The sequence below is a fragment of the Bactrocera tryoni genome, chromosome 2 (assembly GCF_016617805.1).
Source record: "Bactrocera tryoni isolate S06 chromosome 2, CSIRO_BtryS06_freeze2, whole genome shotgun sequence".
NCBI lineage: Eukaryota > Metazoa > Arthropoda > Insecta > Diptera > Tephritidae > Bactrocera > Bactrocera tryoni.
The window spans coordinates 40,583,331-40,591,233 of NC_052500.1; the positions used below are offsets into that span (position 1 = coordinate 40,583,331).

General features: G+C 38.9%; 1 protein-coding gene across 1 annotated transcript in view; it reads right to left on the reverse strand.

The window, feature by feature from the left end:
* The window catches only part of LOC120768074, a 129,755-nt gene extending 122,087 nt beyond the window's left edge, over positions 1-7,668 (reverse strand). Inside the window, exon 1 of the mRNA XM_040094603.1 lies at positions 7,613-7,668. The gene's annotated coding sequence lies outside the window, so the exon portion shown is untranslated. The remainder of the gene's footprint in view (positions 1-7,612) is intronic.
* Between the last annotated feature and the right edge of the window lie 235 nt (positions 7,669-7,903).

The following is a 7,903-nucleotide window of genomic DNA, read 5'->3' on the forward strand; positions in this document are numbered from 1 at the left end:
GTTCTAAATTTTTCGGAAATGGTACTATGTAGTCTTTCTACATCAGCGTTTCCTGTGCGGTTATTTGGTTTTGTAAAATGAACGTCAATGGATTCCTATCTTAAGAGTTCTTTTTTGTTTACTGAGTTAAATTCATTGTCTGTTATAATTTTTGTTAGTTTACCTCTGAGAGAGATAAAGTCTAATTTTTTCTACTATTGTGAGATAGAAACAGTATCTTCTGAGGTTAGTGCTATTGCATATCTTGAAAATTTATCTATGAAAGTGATAAACTATGTGTTTTGTTTGTGTAAACATCCATATGTATTATTTGGTTAATAGCCATCGGTGTTTCGGTAAGCTTGTACTTTTCCTTAATAGGTCTTGGGACGTATATTTCGCCTTATTGCATATTTCACTGTTATTTACATATTTTTGTATTAACTTCTTTAGATCCTTGTAGGAAAATATAGTTTTTAGTCTTTCATAATTTCCGTTATTTTTCGCTAATAAAAATTTTATGATTTTCATTTGGGAATCCTGAATTTTTGAATGAGTAAGAATTATCTGTGTTGGGTATCTGTTAAGGGCAGTTTCCAAGATACCCAAATGGTCGTGCAATTCCTCTTCTTGAGAGGGCATTGTTGTCCTGGTGCTCATATTCTCGTTTTCTTGTAGAATATTAATTTCACCTGCTTTAGGATTTATTCTGCTCATAAAGCCAGAGTCAGTGTTGTCCTTTCCCTTGACGTATCTTATGTTAATGTGATGTTCTCCTAATTTGAGGAGCCACCTCTGCAATCTAGGATTTATATATTTTCCTTTATTTTTGCAATATAACCACTTGGTCTGTCATGAGGTCGAATTGTCTCAGATATATGGTCTGAAATAGTTGACCGCCCAGACTATGGCAAACAGCTCTTCTGTTGTTACGGAGAATTTTATTTTAAAATTCGGATACTTGAGTACCGACGGATTCGTCAGAAGTGCTTTCAATTTCTCGAACGAATTTGTACATTGGGGGCACGAATGTTAATTTTAGCTCCTTTTTATCAAATATTTTGCTAAGACTTGATCCGCTTTGGCGTAATCTTTTATAAACTTTTTGTTATATCCGGTCATACCCAAAAACGATTTTATTTATTTTACCATTTGTGGTAACTTCAGTTTCTATATGTTTTTATACTCTCGCAACCAGTTGCTACAGAGTACTATAATTTTGTTCACCTAACGATTGTTCGTATCACCTAAAACTAAACGAGATAGATATAGGGTTATACATATATAAATGATCAAATCCGGTTGACTGCCCGCCCGTCCGTCCATGCAAGCTGTAATTTGTGTAAAAATTGAGATATCTTGATGAAACTTGGTATGTAGTTAGTAGAAAAAAAATTTCGAGTTCGTAGAAGGACATAATCCGATTACTGCCACGCCCACAAATCAAAATTAACCGAAAACATTTAAAGTGCCATAACTAAGCACCAAATTAAGATATAACGCTCTAATTTGGTACAGAGAGATTTTGAAAAAGTGAAAGAAGAAAGCTTAAAAAGTTTCACGTACATATTTCCTAAACCACTTAAGCTACAACAACCAAATTTGCTGAGTTAAAATTTTATAAAAATTTCTATCGACAGTGTGAAAATGGATGAAATCGGAGTATAAACCAGGTCACTCTTATATAGCGATACTGTTAAAAACTACTAAAAACACGGCAAAATAATAACTAAATACGCTAGAAACATTAAATTTTACCACCGAGGTTATATGAGAGAGCCTTAAAGGAGTTGTTGTGAAAATTGGACGAAGGGCGAAGCACCACCCACTTTTTGTTGAAATCCCATATCTCCGGACCCGACCAACCGATTTTGATAAAATTAGTTACGTGGCATTCATCCGACATCCTTATGTCACATTAAGCATGAAATTGGACAACAACCATGCCTACTTTTTATATAGGACAATTTTAAATTCCACTTGATTGGTTCAGTTTCTAGTACACATATCCGGAAGCAATTAATATAAAAGGATTTAACTTCATAAAAATAATGTCTTCAGTATGTACCAACAAGTGTCTAAATGCAATAAAAACTGTTCAACTCCATAGGTACCGAATATTTAGACCCTGGTACCAATAGTTGACTTTTGATCGAAAATATAGGTCAATGTGTGATATATATGAATATCTAAAATTAAGAGATAATCCTTTACTTATAATGGTATGTCTGTATTTCAAAAATGAGTTGAATCCAACCAATACTTTCCTTAGTACCATATATAACAAGTAAAGAAGGGCTAAGTTCGGGTGTCACCGAACATTTTATACTCTCGCATGATAAAGTGATAATCGAGATTTCATTATCCGTCATTTACATATTTTTCAAATACCGTATTTGTGTAAATTTTTATTCCGCTATCATCATTGGTTCCTAATGTATGTGTACTATATATTATTATACAGAGAAGGCGTCAGATGGAATTCAAAACAGCGTTATATTGGAAGAAGGCGTGGTTGTGAACCGATTTTACCCATATTTCGTACATGTCATCGGGGTGTTAAGAAAATATTATATACCGAATCTCATTGAAATCGGTTTAGTGGTTCCTGAGATATGGTTTTTGGTCCATAGGTGGACGAGGCCACGCCCATTTTCAATTTTTAAAACAAGCCTGGGTGCAGCTTCCTTTTGCCATTTCTTCCGTAAAATTTAGTATTTCTGACGTTTTTGTTAGTCGGTTAACGCACTTTCAGTGAGTTTCAACATAAACTTTGTATGAGAGGTGGGCGTGGTTATTATCCGATTTCTTCCATTTTGTAACTGTGTATGGAAATGCCTGAAAGAAACGACTATATAGAGTTTAGTTGACATAGCTATAGTAGTTTCCGAGTTATGTACAAAAAACTTAGTAGAGGGCGGGGCCACGCCCACTTTTCCAAAAAAATTGCGTCCAAATATGCCCCTCCCTAATGCGATCCTTTGTGCCAAATTTCACTTTAATATCTTTATTTATGGCTTAGTTATGACACTTTATAGGTTTTCGGTTTTCGCCATTTTGTGGGCGTGGCAGTTGGCCGATTTTGCCCATCTTCGAACTTCTTATAGATCCAAGGAATACGTGTACCAAGTTTCATCATGATATCTCAATTTTTACTCAAGTTACAGCTTGCACGGACGGACGGACGGACAGACATCCGGATTTCAACTCTACTCGTCACCCTGATCACTTTGCTATATATAACCCTATATGTGACTCTTTTAGTTTCAGGATTTACAAACAACCGTTATGTGAACAAAACTATAATAGTCTCCTTAGCAACTTTGTTGCGAGAGTATAAAAATGTTAAATTGTACTACATTATTTGCTTAAAATGTAAAAAAACATGTTATTGAAAAATTATAAGAACTACTTAAGCCGATAAGCTGTTTGGATAGTTAAAAGCTACAATATATATACATATAATATATATAGGATGGAGTCATGTGTAGAAGTTCACGCAAGTGAGGAAAGTTCTCTGATCGGCATTCACTTGGGAGTGGCCAGAAACGATTATTTTACATATGACTCAAGCAGCTCATAACTTCCGGTCTTTGATCAAGTATCCTCTGGGTAGCCTAAGAACATCCATTTGAAGGCGAGCTAAAGTGAGAAGGCGAAACATCCCCTACATAGGGTTGTGAGCTGGGTTTGGGACCCGCCACGTAAAAAAACACACCCAATGAAAAGTAGCAACCAGCCTCGGATGAGAGACCCCCCTTTGGATGGCGACCATGGCAAACGAAATAAGGACTACGATATAAGGGCATGCACCTGGAATGTCCGAACTCTTAATTGGGAAGGTGCCGCTGCCCAGCTGGTTGATGTCCTCGCGAAAATAAAGGCTGACATCACCGCCGTCCAAGAAATGCGATGGACGGGACAAGGACTGAGGAGAGTAGGCCCTTGTGGCAGTTACTACAGTGGCCATATAAAGGAGCGCAAGTTTGGTGTTGGATTCGCGGTGGGAGAGAGACTCCGTCGCCAAGTACTATCATTCACTCCGGTGAATGGACGTCTAGCCACAATCCGCATCAAAGCGACGTTCTTCTACATATCGCTGATTTGCGCCCACGTCTCGACGGAAGAGAAGGACGATGTGACCAAAGATACCTTCTATGAGCGCTTGGAGCGCCCCTATGAGAGCTCCCCCGCCATGATGTCAAAATCGTGCTTGACGACTTTAACGCCAGGGTGGGCAAAGAAGGTATCTTTGCCACTATGGTCGGTAAATTCAGCCTCCACGACGACATATGGTTATCTGTGCTACTAGATTCCAGCACAAGAAGATACATCAAGCTACCTGGCTGTCTCCAGATCGAAAAGTCACCAACCAGATCGATCATGTTGTGATAGACGGAAGACACGTCTCCAGTGTTCTAGACGTGCGTACGCTCCGAGGTCCTAACATCGAGTCGGACCACTATCTTGTTGCAGCCAAGATTTGCACCCGCCTCTGTGCAGCAAAAAACGCACGTCAACAAACACAAGGAAGGTTCGACGTCGAGAAGCTGCAATCACAACAGACAGCAGAACGATTTGCTATTGAGCTTGCACTCTTGCTCTCTGAGAGCTCTCGTCAACAACTCGGTATAAAGGAACCGCGGGACGGTATTTCAAACTCCTTACGTACAGCTGTAACCAAAACCATTGGTATGTGCAGAAGCTGGTACAACGAGGAGTGCCGTGTCGCAGCGGAGAGAAAACAGACTACCTACCCCGCAACGTTACGATCGACCGCAACTCGAACGAAAGCATGCCCAACTATTGGAATTTAAATGTGCCAATCCATAAAAAAGGAGACCCCACAATCTGCGCCAACCACCGTGGGAGAAGCCTCCTCAACATCGCATATAAGGTTCTATCGAGCGTATTGTGTGAAAGGTTAGAGCCCACCGTCGACACACTGATTGGACCTTATCAGTGTGGCTTTAGACCTGACAAATCAACAACCGACCAGATATTCACCATACGCCAAGTCTTGGAAAAGACCCGTGAAAGCAGAATCTACACACACCATCTCTTCGTCGATTTCAAGGCTGCTTTCGACAGCACGAAAAGGAGCTGCCTTTATGCCGTGATGTCTGAATTTGATATCCCCGCAAAACTAATACGGCGGTTTAAACTGACGTTGAGCAACACGAAAAGCTCCGTCAGGATCGGGAAGGACCTCGCCGGTCCGTTCGGTACCAAACGGAGAAAATAATTCCAGCTTCAGAACTTTATCAAACAGATACAATCTTTTACAAGAGTGTACAGCTGCTGGCGTATGCTGATGATATTGATATAATCGGCCTCAACACCCGCGCCGTTAGTTCTGCTTTCTCCAGGCTGGACAAGGAAGCAAATGGGTCTGGCAGTGAACGAGGGCAAGACGAAATATCTCCTGTCATCAAGAAAACAGTCGTCGCGGCTTGGCTCTCACGTGGCTGTTGACAGTCATAACTTTGAAGTTGTAGATAATTTCGTCAATCTTGGAACCAGCGTAAGCACCAACAACAACCAACAATGTCAGCCTAGAAATCCAACGCAGGATAACTCTTGCCAACAGGTGCTACTTCGGACTGAGTAGGCAATTGAGAAGCAAAGTCCTCTCTCGACGAACAAAAACCAAACTCTATAAGTCACTCATAATACCCGTCCTGCTATATGGAGCAGAGGCTTGGACGATGGCAACAACTGATGAGTCGACGTTGCGAGTTTTCGAGAGAAAAGTTCTGCGAAAGATTTATGGTCCTTTGCGCGTTGGCCACGGTGAATATCGCATTCGATGGAACGATGAGCTGTATGAGATAGACATTGACATAGTTCAGCGAATTAAAAGACAGCGGCTACGCTGGTTAGGTCATGTTGTCCGAATGGACAAAAACGTTCCAGCTCTGAAAGTTTTCGACGCAGTATCCGCCGGGGAAAGCAAAGGAAGAGGAAGGCCTCCACTCCGTTGGAAGGACCAGGTGGAGAAAAACCTGGCTACGCTTGGAATATCCAATTGGCGCCACGTAGCGAAAAGAAGAAGCGACTGGCGCGCTGTTGTTAACTCGGCTTTAATGGCGTAAGCGGTGTCTACGCCCATTAAGAAGAAGATATATGTTCAGCTCTCGAAGTGGTTACGCGAAGGTTAATCAGGCGATTGCGGTGGCATTATATTAGTTGAAAATGTGGCGAAATTATCACGAATAACCAATGCAGTATGAGATGGTGCATTATCGCACTTCTTTGTTCAATAAATTGAGACACAGTAAAAATCGAAGAATTCACTTTTAGAGCCTCGCAAAACGACGCGTATCTCAAATACTAATAAATAATTTAATAAATTTAGCATAGATGTTACTAACGGTACTACCAGCTTACAGAAACAAAATTTACAGATTTGAAAAACACGTGAAGTATAAATCAAAAATTCACTTTTTCAATTTGATCACAATATTACAGTATAGACAATATATTCTAGCAAAATTTATTTAATTCCGCACACGATTGCTATGTAGTGGATTCGCGCGACTGAACTTTCATAGTGGTGGCATTTATACATACATACATACATACTAGGTTGTCAAAAAAGTCTTGCGGTATTTTCGCTAGTTGGCGTTGAAAGCGCGTAGTTTCGCATCGGGTCATGCTATACCTTTTTGGAAAGCTCATTTTACGCGCTAACACGTGTTTGATTGATTGTCGTTTCTTTTAAGTCGTTCGTGAGTTATAGCGACGCAAACATGGAGCAAAATAAAGAGAAAATACGGCATATTTTATATAATAAAATTTGTGCAGTTTATGGACCCGATACAGTTTTCATTTCCACCGCACAACCATGGTTTCAACGTTTTCATTCTGGTGTAGAGGTGGTCGAAGATGCGCCACGCTCCGGAAGGCCTGTCGTCGAAAATTGCGATAAAATCGCTGAATTGGTCGAAAGAGACCGGCATAGTAGCAGCCGTAGCATCGGTCTAGAGCTGGGCATGAGTCATCAAAAATTAATTTCAATTTCAATAAAATAAAAAAAAAATCAATAAAAATACCTAATAGACTTTTTTGACAACCCGTTATTATGCAGAGTTGAGGTTATTGACCTTTGTTTTGTGTTATAACGCGCCCGTTTAATACTATTTGTTAATATATAGTTATAATAATTTTCTTCACTTTTTTGCACCTTTTAACTTTTTTGTTTTTTCTTTATGTATTGTATCGTTCTGTATTTAATTTTTATTCTTTCATTTTTTTTTTATTTTACGCTTGTGGTTTTTTATCATACATACAGTGGCGGACAAAACTCTACGTACGACCCCTTTTTCTTAAATTTAAATGTCCCAATACATTTTATAAAAAAAGTAATGATGCAGGTTTGTTTTGAATCTTATAATTGTGTAAAAAATAACTAAATAATATATATCTCCAATATGTATTAACTTTTAAAGTTATTCACAGAAAACTCAAAAAAGGCACTGACAAAAGTGTACGTACGAATTTAAAAAAAAGAAATAATATTAAAATATAATAATAAATAATAAAATTTAATATTTTGTAGGTGCCTTTCTGAGTGGCTCGAAGGACCATTTGTTCGGTGCACTTAGTTCCACTGGGTATGGGGTATACTTACGCTGCCTTTTATTATGTATCCTTTTTATGTTATTTGAGTTAAAAGATATTTCCTTTTTTTAATGGAATTTCAGGTTTATATTTTTCTTTTCCTTTGGCGATTTCACTTGTTATAATAAATTTACAAAGAAATGTTATAATTAAATAAATTGGCCACTGACGATTCTATTGCGTACACTCATACGCGATGACGGAATTTCAGCTGTTTGAACTTTGAAACGATTAGTGGTCGAAAAAAGGCGAAGCGTTCTGAATACCGGCGTAAAACGAATTGGGGCCACCCCGATCTAAC